Below are 13,637 nucleotides of genomic sequence, written 5' to 3' on the forward strand. Positions count from 1 at the left end.
AAAAATGATACATCCTAAGTGCAGAGAAAGGGGAATATTTTCTTCTAGGACAAATGAAATGAAAACAGAGCTTGACTGACAGCCTAATAACATTAATAATACCTTGAAGGTAGAGAGCTGCTCTTATTTCACACATCCCAGAGCAGTCCTATCCGAAGAATAAATACTCTCTGTTCCAAATCCTAACACTTTTAGTTGCCTTTGGCTAAGGAAATTGTCTTCTCACAGACACACAGCAGCTTTATTTAACAAGCATGTTGCAATTTCTACAAAAAAACCGCAGTCTCCTGTAACCCCAGCCCCATCCTCTCCTTCCACTGGGGGCAATTTATTTGATGCAGTGATGCTTCTGATGCCATAGGTGCCCCATCCCGTTGCCTCTTTACCTTTTCAGGGCACTCTGGTCTCATTTCCAGGTGCCATCTGTTCCAGCTGGAAGGGCCGGATAATTAACACCTCAGGGAGCATCCCTCAACCAATGACTGATCAGAAGTGGTGGATAGAGCCTCAGAGGGTACCTCCTCGTCCTCGTGGGATCACTTGGAGACACACGTCCTGAGCTACCTCGGCGAGATCCCTATCAGGATTAAGCCCGTGTTGCCACCCCTGTAAGTGTCCTGATTCCACACCTTCTCTCGTTTCTTTTTTCCCTTCTCTGCTTTACTTCCCTCTCCTCTTCCAGTCGTTCCCGAGATTACTCTTCCCAGATAAACTACTTGCATTCCAGTCTTGTCTCGGGGGCTGCTTTTTTTGGGAAACCCAAACTCTAACGATTGTTTTCAAGGAAGGAAAGTTTATCTTCAGTCCTCAGCGGGGGCTGATAATAGAGCCTCATGTCATTAGGCAGGTGTTGGAGTGAAGACTGGGGCCTGCAAGACTTGCTCCGTGTGGCTCGGCCTCTGTAAGAACGTGCTGTCTTCGTGTGGCTTCATGAGGGGTTAAGCTCAGGGAGAAGAACTAATTTTCTCTGAATCACAGTCCCACGATATAGGTTCCTTTTATTATCCCCATCTGACTCCCAGGAAACTGCAGTGCAGATAGGGCCAGACAGTAAACGTGTTAGGCTTTGTGGTCCGTACAACCTCTGTTTTGACGACTCCACTCTGCCTTTGTAGCATGAGAGTGTGCTAGGTTTAGAGAGCCTTTGGTTTTGATACTACCCAAACACATGAGCAGGGCTGTATTCCAGTCAAACTTGATTTGTAAAAATGTAGGAGGGCCAGATTGGGCCCGCAGGCTGTAGTTTGCTGAGCCCTGATCTAACTCCACTGCTTAACATTTTAATATAAAAGGTGGTTTGGGGGACTTCTCTGGTGGTCCAGTGGTTACTACTCTGCGCCTCCAATGCAGCAGGCACAGGTCTGATCCCTGGTCAGAACCGAGATCCCGCATGCCGGTGGCATGGCCATCGATTGATTGATAGATAGATAGTTAGAGGTTTTGCTTAGGGGTATCTGGTATGGGTTTTCTCACTAGCCATGTCTAGCATGCATGTCTTCATGGTGGAATATGGTGGGAGAGACTGGGAAGATGAGGGCAATTAGGGGACAGTGTGGGAGTGATGCTGGAAGGAAAAGAAGGAGGAATGGGAACTCCAAGTTCAAGCTCAGTCATTTTCTTGGGAGATAGAGGTTGGAGAGAGAAACACTCAATTCTGACCAATATTGTAGGGCAGCGCTAAGTTGAAGGAACAGCTGTAAGAAATGCCATAAAATTCAACTTTATAGGAGTCGGGCTTTATAGCATATGTTGTAGCAGCCACAATGAATAAATGAATGTTTTGCATTATATTTTTATTACACATTTAAAGCACACACAGCTTCAAAGAAGAAAAAAATAGAGGAACTTTGGCTTCGCAAGTAATCACTTCGATTTCAAAGAAGGCTGTATTTTATGAAGGCAGAGAAAGATGTATGGCTGTTGTCCTTGTCAGTTTTAGACTAACTCATTCTTCTTTGGGGAACCATGTTACCAGATGCTTTGCTGCATTTGTCTCCTGTTGAGGGAGCATTTCCCTTTTTGTTAAAAAGGATATCACATTGTGGGTGTTTTATTTGTTCGCCTTTGAGTCGCAGGTAATTGGTTGCCGTTCTCAGTCTGTAAAACAACCTGCTTTGTTGGCGGTTTGAAAAAAACCTGAAAACCATTTCAAGAAACTGTAACTCAAAATTATTTCTGGCTCTGAGAAGCCATGTAGTATCCAGTGGTCTTTGATGATATGTTAATTCTTAGCCCCGGGGGTTGGATGGAATTAGTCAGTGAATCATGAGGGGTGGCAGGCTCACCATGTATTGTGGTGAGGTTGTATGCTACACAAATGCCCCTGGGGATGAAACAAAGCGTGTGCTCTCTCCGCCAAGCCCTGTACCTTGTCCTTGTGCCCTGTGTCCGCCTGGACAAAGGAGCATCTTTTTCTTCATGCCGATGCACTGTCCACTTAGCCAAGCCACGGCCTTTGGGCCACCTCTGCGCAGAGGTGGGGCCTTTTTCTAATCTGTGTTCTCCAGGGGGTGGGATTGTGTGGGGGGGATCTTTGCAAATTGGGTATCATCACGTTTAGGATGCTGCTGGTTGTAAGATGCACAACTAAGACGAGATGCTGCCAATCACATCTTGATAGGCCATTGATTATAAGACACATGCCAACTTCAAAGATGATAAAAAGTGAAAAAGACGCAATGCAGTAATTGATCTGTCGAGTGGGTGCACCTTTCTTTAATTAGCACAAAGGTGCCAGATGAACTAGCTGCCGCCCTATAAGGGTGAGGTAGGCACGTCCCGAGAAGGAGGTTTCCACTAGGTTGTGTTTACTTCCTGGCATAAACAGCATCACCACCCTCTCTGCTCTCCTGTCATTTGGTCGAAGTTCTAATAGAAGTAGAACTGTAGAATGGTAAAGTGAAATGGACCTCAGGGAGCATCTTGCATCTCAACCAGGGGCAATTTTGCCCCCTGGGGACATTTGTCAATATCTCGGGCCATTGTTGGTTGTCATAACTAGGCTGGTTACTGGCACGTAGTGAATAGAGGCCAGGGCTGTCGCTAAACATCCTACAATGCACAGGACAGCCCCCTCGATAAGGAATTGCCTGGCTCTAAATGTCATAGTGTGAGAGTTGAGAATCCATGATGTAGTGCAGTGACGTGTAGCAGGGGATGAGAACATGGACATGCAAACCTGGGTTCAAATTCCAGTCTTAAACTTAACTGACTGTGTGACTTTGGACAAGTTAATGAACCTTGATGAGCCTGAGTTTCCTTGTCTGTAAAATGGAGATCATAGTCTCTACTTGAAAGTGTTGCTGAGAGTATTAAATGAGATAATTAAGGCAAAGATTGCAAAAAGGCAACAACAAAATCTAAATCCAGATGCAGCCTTGAGTACCTTTATCTATACTAACTAAATCCTCAGGGCAACTCTGAAGTACGTATTGTTTTTACCCCCATTTTACAGATGAGGAAACTGAGAAAACTGAAGTCACTTGCCCAGGGTCACTCATGAGTAAGTAGTGGAGCCAGGATTTGAATCCAGAGTCCATGTTCCCAGCCAGTTCAGTCCCCCTAGCAGAGTGCCCCATGTTGCATAAGGACTTGGGAAAGGGGGGCTACCAGTAGTATTGTTATTAATCGTATCCAGCCTGAAGCCCCTGCTTACAGGTGGTGAACAGCTCAGAGCTGGGAGAAGGGTTAGGACTTGGTAAGGTTCCCTGTGGGAGGGCAGCTGACCTGGCTAGTCCCCGGGTCTCCTGCTCTCCAGGAACAAGTCCCTTCTCCCTGCTGTGCCCCTGCCAGGGAGCCAACATGGAGCCCACGATGGTGCAGCAGGGGAGAGCCCGGCTGCACCATTTGCTGTGTGACTTTCAGACCTCGTGGGACTCGTGAGGTCTCTCATTAGTGGCGTATCTGGGAGGTAATCATATCTGTCTCCTGGGGTTGTTGGGGTGATGACATGTAACACTAGGCATAAGCGAACAACAGTAGATACCTGATAACTTGGCAAGTGGCTGAGAACCAAGTGCCCTGGAGAAGCCTGTCCTGACGGACATCTGAAAGTCCAGGGGGCCAGAGAGTGGCTTCCAAGATGGCCCGCGGGGTCACAAACAAATGGTCCTGGAAATTGCTGGAGGGGCGGGGGTGGTCCTGGAACCTCCTGGCTTCGTTCTGCCTTCCCCAGACTCACTGATGTTAAATAAATATTTGTGGAGGGGAAGGAGGGAGGGAAGGCAGGCAGGAGCAGAGAAGTTGGCTGACGGGCTAACTTGGGAACAGAGGAGCTGGGAACCCTGAAGTGCCCTGGAGTTTCTATTGGGTGCAGGCACTGACGGGCCTGAGAGTGTATCGGAGACCCTAGAGGCAGAGGGGAGAAGTCCCGATAGACCTGGCGCAGAAGCTCGGGGTGAATGGACGCCTCCGTCTGGTCCAGGACCGGCAGAGCGACAGAGCCTGGAGCGTGCAGCTGCGGGATGCTCGAGTAAATGAGAAGGGCTTACGGGAGTGCTTCAGACCTCACAGTTGGGATGGGTCTTGGAGCAGCCCCGCCATCAGGCTTAGGGCCCAGGATCCCCTGTGTCTGAACTGGGGACCTCACTTTGCTCTCCCCACTTCTGTTCCCTAGGAGGCTCTACTGCTTAGTGGTTCACAGGTTGCTGGCTCTGCTGCCACACTGCCGAGGTTCAAATCCTGCCTTGGCCACTTGCCAGCTCTGTGACCTTGAGCAAATCACTGCAACTTTCAGGGTTTCCTCCTCTGTAAATTAGGATCTGTTTCATACGGGTGTCAAATTATTAAATGCGATACTGTTTTGAGGTCCTTAGCACAGAGTGGGTACTCAGTAATGTTTACTCTTCCTCACATTATTTAATATTATTTTTGTAATTGAATTTTTATGCCCAGCAGAAGCAGTAAAACAAAGATGCGCTCTGGGCTCATCCAAACCAGGATTGAAATGCTGCCTGTCTTCCTGTTCTTCAGCCGTGTGACTATAGGCCAGTGACTTCCTCACCTGAGCCCATTTTCTTACCAGTGTGACAAGGAAAATACCTTGGACACCTGGCCGTGCCCCATGGCTCTTCCCCATGGAAGTGGTCAGTGCAGTAACAAGAAGGTCCATACCATTTTGAGGGCCCCTGGCTCATGTGTTACTTCATTTGATTTTTTTCCCCCAATCACTTGGGGAAGTGGACCTGGCAGACATTACTGTGCCCATTTTATACAGTGGTACATGGAGGTATCAAGAGGGGAAGAGGCTTCCCTAGGTAGAACAGGGTTAGGATATAATCTAGACCCTGGTCTGGGTGCATCCGGTCCAGGGCCCTTTCCACAGCATCCAGTGCCTCTCCTTACTTTCTCGTCCTTGCCTTTTTAAACTCTTACCTCCTGGCCCTACACCCGCCCATCCTATGCTCCTTTCATCCTGGCCTCAGCTTTGGCTGCATCACCTGCAGGATGATTAGATCTGGCTAAGCTCCAGCATCACAGCAAATAGGGTCCGTTTATTACATTCTGTCGTTCCAAATTCTACCTTGACACAGCTGTAAATTGAACAGTGACAAAGTCCAAATAACCTGACAGTTAAGACACTTCAAGTGCTTGAAGTCAGACATGCACGGAGTAGACAACCAAGAGCAAGCAATCTGAAGCTTGATCCTCAGAAAGTTCATTTGCTGTCTACTTTCCACTGGGACTTGAAGCCTCGTCAGGGTCCTGGACTGAATTGGCTGTGTTGGAGTTAAGGGATTTTGTGAGTGGAAAGATTTGATTTCTACTGGCCAACAAAACCTGACTTAAGCAAAACAAGAATTTATTGAGTCACGTAACTGGAAAGTCTAGGGGTACCACTGCATTCAGGTATGGCTGGATCCAGGGGCTTAAATATGGTCATTGGAAAATCTCTCTCTTTCTCTTTGAGCTTTGCTGTTCTCTGTGTTGTCTTCTCAGTCAAGCCTTCCATAATGGTGAGAAAGGTAATCAGCAGCAGCTATAGGCTCGTAACCTGCAAGCTTAGTAACCCCATCAGGAAGAACATCGCATTTTCAGTAAATAGAATAAAAGTTCTGGGTTTTGTCTTATTGGCATAGGTTGGGCCATGAATCTCTTTAGAACCAATCATTGTAGGCTAGGGGACATGAACCCTCAATTGACTCTGAATTTGTTTCCATCCCTGGAGATGAAGAGATGGGTCCTATGACCAGGAAAAGAGATTAGGGACATCCCTCAAAACAGCAGATGGCCACTGTAATATCCTTAAGATCAGTTTTCCTTAACATTACCTTTAGAGATTATAGCGTGGTGTATCCTATTTGAACGATGTTTCTTGTCTTGTCTGACCTGATTTCCTGAGGAAAAAGTGGGCAAACTTTGAGTAAAACTCTTTCTGCTTTATTGGCTTTATGTCCACACTTCTATGGTATAACATCACTAGCCACTTTCTGTTCCAGAATTAAAGTTGAAGATACTGTTTCCTGAATTCTCTTCACATGCTGGAAACCGGGTACGATGCTCACAGTGGGGATTTGTTGTTTGCCTCCCCAGAAGCCAAACTCCTTGCTTCTAGAAACGGCCCCCAGTGTTTGATTGGAAATTAACTCCTCCCACACTCTCTGGATGGAATTCCACCTCAACTGCATGAATGGAATATGAGATGCAGATTTTACACCAATCAGAGTGTGACATTTCCTAATCTACAGAGATTGGATGAGGGTGATCATGTGATCTAAGGCAGTACAATCAGAAGGAATTAGGGGACTTTCTTCAAATCAACTGAACAAGCATCTTCCCACTGGACTTCGGGAAGGGAGGCTGAGATGGTGGCAGCGGTCTTGGCATTGCCAGGGTAAAATGTGAAGGCTGCATGTAAAGCCAGGACAGCAGAAGGCAGAGTCAAGATAGGAAGGAACTGAGGCCTGACCACACTGATTCTGAATCTAGCTGTGTGTGAATCCAGAGCTATCCAACTTTTTGGTTATTTGAGCCAGGACATTGTATTTATTGATGTGGGTTTTCTGGATATGAAGTACAGTGAAATTTTGATATACCCAAAGTCTAACAGCTAACAAGTATCAAAATTTGAACCCAAATTTGTTTAATGCTATATTGGAATATCTGAAGTTGTTTTAAAATCATTTCCAAAACTTTCAACTCATTTCAAATCAGAAAGCTTAGAAAATAGACAACATGGGACTTCCCTGGAAGTCCAGTGGTTAAGACTTTACCTTCCAATGCAGGGGATGCAGGTTCGATCCCTGATCAGGGAGCTAAGATCCCACATGCCTCATGGCCCAAAAACGAAAACATAAAACAAAAGCAGTATTGTAACAAATTCAATGAAGACTTTAAAAAAATGGTTCACATCAAAAAAAAAAAAAAGAAACCTTAAAAATAAAAAAAGAAGATAGACAACACTCTACTCTCTCCTAAATACCTCTTTTACCTGACTTTTCTTATTCACACCCCTTACACTGTACTTTGATCGATACCTGTGCTAGTTTCTTAGATTTGCTGTAACAACTTGCCGTAACTAAGTGGCTTAAAACAACAGAAATTTAATCTCTCACAGTTCAGGGGGCTAGAAATTCTAAATCAAGGTTTTGTTCAAAATCAATGTCATGGTTGGTTCCTTCTGGAAGTTCTGAGGGAGAATCTATTCCTTGCTGTTCTCCTAGTTCTGGGGGTTGCCAGTAATCCTTGGTGTGCCTTGACTTGTGGATAATCTGCCCCCATCAAAACAAGATGTTCTCCCTTTGTGTCTTTCTGTGTTTCACATGGTCTTCCTATAAGGACACCAGTCATTGGATTTAGGATACACTGTAATCCAGGGTGACCTCATCTTAACTAATTACATCTGCAAATATCCTTTTCCCAAATAAAGTCACATCCACAAGTACAGGGGACTAAGACTTTAATACACCTTTTTTGGGGGAATGCAAACCTACTACAATACCTCTCATCTGTTATTGAGTGGAGTGTTTATAAATATAAATGTCAGTTAGATCAAATTTATTCATAGTGTTCAAATCTTCTGTATTATGTTGCTTATTTTTTGTTTGTTCTCTTGATTGCTGAGAGAGGGATACTGAAATATCTGACTGTATTTGTGAATTTATATACTCCTTTGTGCAGTTCTGTCAATTTCTGCTCTTTATATTTTGAAGCTCTGTTATTTGATTCATAAATATTGAAGAGTGTTATGTCCTTCTGTTGAATAATACCTCTATCATGATAAAATAACTCTTATTATCTCTGATAATATTTCTCTGAAATATACCTTTTCTGATATTGATATAGTTGCACTAGCTTTCTTTTGATTAGGGTTAGCATGATATATCTTTTTCCATACTTCTAATTTTAACCTATGTATGTCTTTGTATTTAAAGTGTGTTTCTTGAAGGTAGCAAATGGTTGTGTCTTACATTTTTGTCCAATCTGACAATCTTTGCCTTTTAATTGGGATATTTGGACCATTTACATTTAATGTGATAATTGATATGGTAAGGTTTAAACTGTCATCTTGGTATTTGTTTTCTGTTTGTCCCATCTTATCTTTGTTCCCCTTTTCTTCTTTTTCTGTCTTCTTGTGGATTGAGTATTTTTTATGATTCCATCTTATTTCTTTTGTTGGCTTTTTATTTATAACTCGTTTTAAAAGTTTGCTATGTGTTTTAGAGTTTATAGCATACATCTTTAACTTATCATTGTCTACCTTCAGGTGCTATTATTTCACCTCAAGTGTAGTAGAACCTTACATTTCCATTTCTCCCCCCTCCATCTTTATGCTACTTTTGTCATATATTTTATTTTTACATATGTTATAAAAATCTCACACACAGCTTTTTTCAAACAATTACGTTCTGAGGAAATTCAAATAGTAAGAGACAATCTTACATAGTTACCCATGTAGTTACTATTTTTGGCATTCTTCATATATTTATTTCACTTTCGTTTTTGAAATATATTTTCACTTGGTGTACAGGTTTATGTTTACGGTTTTTCTTTCTCTACTTTAACGATGTTCCATTGTCTTCTTGCTTGCATTGTTTCCAACAGGAACTCTGTTATCATCCTTTTCTTATCTTTGTTCTGTATGGGATAAAACTTTTTTTCTCTGATTGATTTTAAGATTCTCTCCTTTTCACTAGTTTTGAGCAATTTCATTATGCTGTGCCTCGAATTAATTTTTTTTTTTACTTGTTTGTGCTACGTGTCATTAAATTCTTGGAACTATATGTTTATAGTTCTAATCAAATTTGGAACGTTTTGGCCACTGTTTTTTAAATATTTATTGCTATGTCTTCAAGTTCACTAATATTTTGTTTTGCAAACTCCAACTAGTATATTTTAAATGTTTTAGTTTTTACCTCAGATATTCTATTTTGGCCTTTTAAAAAGTAACTTTCTACTTAAATTTTTCAACATATAGAATAGATTTATAGTAACTCTTTTAATGTTCTTATCTGTCACTTCTGGGTTGGTTTTGAGTAATTGGTTTTCCTCCTCATTATAGGTTATATTTTTATGCTTTTTGAATACGTGGTAATGTTTCACTGCGCGCCAGACACTATGCATTTTATGTCATTTTTTTTTGCTGGATTTTTTTCGTATTCTTATAACTATGTTAAACCTTTGTTCTGTTATGCAGTTACATTCCTCAGAAAGAGTTTGATCCTTCTGTGCCTTGTGCTTAAGATTTTTTAGACAGGAAACTCCTTCAAGTCAGTAATCGAGGGGAATTCTAGGACTCACCTTGTTTGTTTTTCATCTCTTAGGTATCAGTGTCCTTCATTGCCTATTATCCAGTGTTTTGAGAGCCATTGTTTCAGATTTTCTGTCCATCTTTTGTTTCAGGTGAGAGGGTAAATCTAATCCCTGTTTCTCCAGCTTGGCTGGAAGCAGAATTGTGGTCGGCCTTCCATATCATTTTTACTATTATCACTCAATATTATGATTGTTATCATCACTTTTAGGTAAGGAATTAGAAGTTCAGAGACATTAAGTCATACAAAGGCAAAAGTAGTTTAAGAGTTTTTTTCTCAGAGTGACTGCAGGGAATCATGAAAGTGAATTTACAGAGCAGAGGCAGACAGCAAGTCCATTTGCTGGTGACCTGTCACTTATCCTTCTTTCTTCTCAAAGGTAAATTAACTCCTGCTCAAAGCAAGGTGACTTGCATCTTTCTTATTACCCTTCTAGAGCACTAGCTTCTTTCCTTTATTCTTTTTGAATCATTGATTTCTACCTGAGATAGGTTTCTACAGATTTTGACTTCTTTGAGCATTAAACAGCAACAAATTAAGTGTTACCTCTTTCAAAAGTGAGGAGAAAAGATCACTGAAAGAACATTCATAGAGAAATGAATATCTCTTTCCAGTATTTTCTCGGACGTGCTGCCGACAGCCAGTGGTAAGGGGTGAGAGTAGAGAATGGTGACGTGTCATCAGATACTTACTTAAGTTTTTAAAGACTCTCATCATTTTCTGGCGTGATCTAATGGGGGGCACTGTGCACTGGAGGCGCCAGGCATGTGAACTTGAGTTCCAGCCAAGCCACCAGTTTTCAGAGTGAATGTGTCTCTGGGTCTCCATGACCTTCCCTGTAAAACGGGAGACAGAAATACCCCAAATCATCTATTCTTGTAGGTCACTGGGACGGTCAAACACAATCATGGATGTTGCTCTAGTAGGAAAAGCTTAAAAGCTGAACCTAAGTTTATGATTTGGGATTCTCTCCATTGGATAAGCTAGGTATAAGTGACCTTTCACCTTTAGAAAGAAGGCTTTGTGTGAGGATGCCACACTCAGGGACGTCTTTATCAGAGCAAAGGCCCAAGATTTAGTAGAAAACCCACAGGTTTTGGAATGGGACCACAATGGATTCTGCAGGCTGAGGTGCTGACTTGCTTATGTCTTGTTTTATTCCAAAGTTCATCCCAATTTGGGCCCAGCCTTCAGAGCAGTAACCATGTTGTGGAGTCTTCAGCCCATCTGCCAGTTAAGCTAAACGGCCACCTGTCCTCACAGTGTGTTCTTTGCATGCCTTGGCTCCTCTAGTCTGCCCGAAATACCTTGGCCCAGCTCTATCTGTCCCTCAAGCACTGGCCCAGTCATCTTCTGGGAAGGCTTCCTAACAAATTGAGATGTTCCTTTATCTGTACATCTCCTGAGCTTTGTACTCTTGCTCTAGAGTTTATTGTATTGCAGAACAGTGATTCCTTATCATTTCGGGTTATTTTAATGTATTTTCAGTCCTTTAGCAGCTGGGAACAGATTTAATGCATCTCGGTATCTCAGACCCTCTGACGCTGAAAACATTTGAAACCATTTTCATAGTTTTTATTTTTATTTTTTAAAGAAAAAACCCTGATAGATAACTCATCACATTTCAAAGAATCTTAAAACAGGGGATAAGTTAAATTTCCCATGTTTCTCTAACCTTCTCCACCTGTCACTCTAGTGGCAACCATTGTTAACAGCTGGGAGAAGTAACCCTTTACACATGCATATGCATGGGGTGTCTTACAGACACATACATTCAACTTCCTAGAAAAAAATCTAAATGGGATTATGATTTACAAATTATAAACAATGTACTTCCTTTGCAGAGTATGTTTGGTATTATTTTCTAATATTGCATTTTAAATACCTTATTTATTTACTAGTTTTCCTATTGGAAGACACATTTTCAGTTTCTACTATTAAATACAGGGCTACAAAAAGCATCCCTGAAAATTTTCAATCTGCTTCCCCCCAAATTTGGAAATGTTGCTTTGTAAGTGACTTTGAAATGTTTGATGTATTCTCTCTCCTTCTTCGCCGAGATAACAAAAACTTTAAATTTCAAACATGATCAGTTGGAAAACTGTTGGCTTTCACAACTGTTTCCAAACTGTTTTTCCCATTTTAGATCCAAACATCTTAATACACAGTTTCAAGACATTTAAATATTAAGCTAGTTTATTTTCTAAGGTTGCTGACAAGTTGAAATTTTTTGAAAATGATTTTACATTCTACATTTTAACAGTTTGAATGTTCCAAAATAACTTCCTAATATTTTGAAGCATTTGAAAACTCACTGAGCTTTTAAAAATATTTATAAAACTTTTAAATAAGCATGATTATAAATTGCAGAAAAAGCAAAGCATGTTTATTATATAGCTTTACTGTTCCAAATATTTTTTCTTCCAGATTTTGTCTTCTAAGGTTAAATAATACATTTAAAATATGTTAGTTATTTTCATTAAAGGAATATGAACTATATCTTATGATCATGTCATTCTCTCAGCTTTTATCCAATCTGGAATGGAATTCACTTCCCTTTGTTCATTTGACAAATATTTATCGAGTGCCTTCTATGTATTAACCAGTGTCCGAGGTGCTAGGGACACAATAGTAAATAAGAGACAAAAATGCCTACATTCACGGAGCTTATATTCTAGTGGGGGAGATAAAAAATACACGTTAATTAAGTAAAACATACAAGGTAATAGTAAATTCTAAGGAGAAAAACAAATAAGGCAAGGAAAAACCATAGGAAGTTTTGAGGGTAGGGCTTGGAATTTTAGACAGGGTAGCCAAGAAATGTCTTGAGGAACATACCTTTGGGTAGAAGGCCTGGGGGAAGTGAGGGTGTGAGCCATGTAGCTATTTGGTGAAAGAGCATCTCAGGTTGAGGAACAGCAAGTGCAAAGGTCCTGAGGCAGGAATGTGCCTGGGGTGTTTGAGGCCCTACAAGGAGACAGTGCAGTTGAAGTCCAGTGAACAAAGGGGAGAGTAGTGGGAGACAAGATCAGAGAGCTTATAGGGGTGGAACAAATCACGTGAGGCCTTATAGGTCATTGTAAGGAATCGGGCTTGTGCTCCAAGTGAAATGGGAGGCTGTTAGATGGTTTGAACTTAGTCTGAATGATCTGATTTAGATTTGACAGGATCACTCTCGCTGCTGTTCTGAAAGGTACAGGTGACTAAAGGTAGAAGCATGGGCATTCATTAGGAGGTAGAACTATTTCAGGTGAGAAATGATGGTGCTGGAGTGGAGGTGGTGAGAAGGAGTTAAATTCTGGGTAAAATGAAGGCATAGTGGAGAGGATTCCCTCGTGGATTGGTCAGAAGTTACGAGCCAAGGAGAGGAAGTAATGTTTTTGATGAACCTTGAGTGGAAGGGCTGGCCTTCCTGTGAGGGACGCAAGCCCTGAGCTCTGCCCTTTCTTCGCTGGGATGCCTTGGGGAGCTTTGGCACAGATGGCCCTTCTACCCTTAGGCACGGAGCAGATGAGGCTCTGACACGGTTGCAAAGTCACCCACAAAAAGACACGTGCTCCTCCATGAACTTGCAGCCCAGGAAAAGCCATATATGCCCACTAAGACTTGGGAGTAGGTCACAGGCTTCCCTCTCCTCTGCAGTTCCACTAAGACTAAGTTCCACTAAGACTTGCCCTGTCATGAGCTGCAGTGGGATGGGATGAGAAGGCTGGACAGGAGTGCTTTGGAAGGGGTACCAGAAATAGATCTGAGACATTTTATATTTGAGATCCTTTCAGTATCCAAGTGGAGATGTCAGGTGGGCAGCTAGGTATGCACATGTGGGGTTCAGAGGCAAAGCCAGGCATGGAGATGGGAGTTTGGGTGCCATCAGCCTATAGGTAGTAC

General features: G+C 42.2%; 1 long non-coding RNA gene across 2 annotated transcripts in view; it reads left to right on the forward strand.

Moving 5' to 3' along the window:
- Positions 1-437: 437 nt before the first annotated feature.
- Positions 438-13,637, forward strand: part of LOC125965626 (uncharacterized) — a 170,460-nt gene continuing 157,260 nt past the window's right edge. Inside the window, exon 1 of one of the 2 annotated variants that reach the window (XR_007479743.1) lies at positions 438-608. This is a non-coding gene — a long non-coding RNA (uncharacterized LOC125965626). Of the gene's footprint in view, positions 609-12,915; positions 13,000-13,637 lie in introns of those variants that run through there. The other variant, XR_007479744.1, reaches the window with a different exon arrangement.

This window comes from Orcinus orca, chromosome 10 (genome assembly GCF_937001465.1).
Source record: "Orcinus orca chromosome 10, mOrcOrc1.1, whole genome shotgun sequence".
Classification (NCBI taxonomy): Eukaryota; Metazoa; Chordata; class Mammalia; order Artiodactyla; family Delphinidae; genus Orcinus; species Orcinus orca.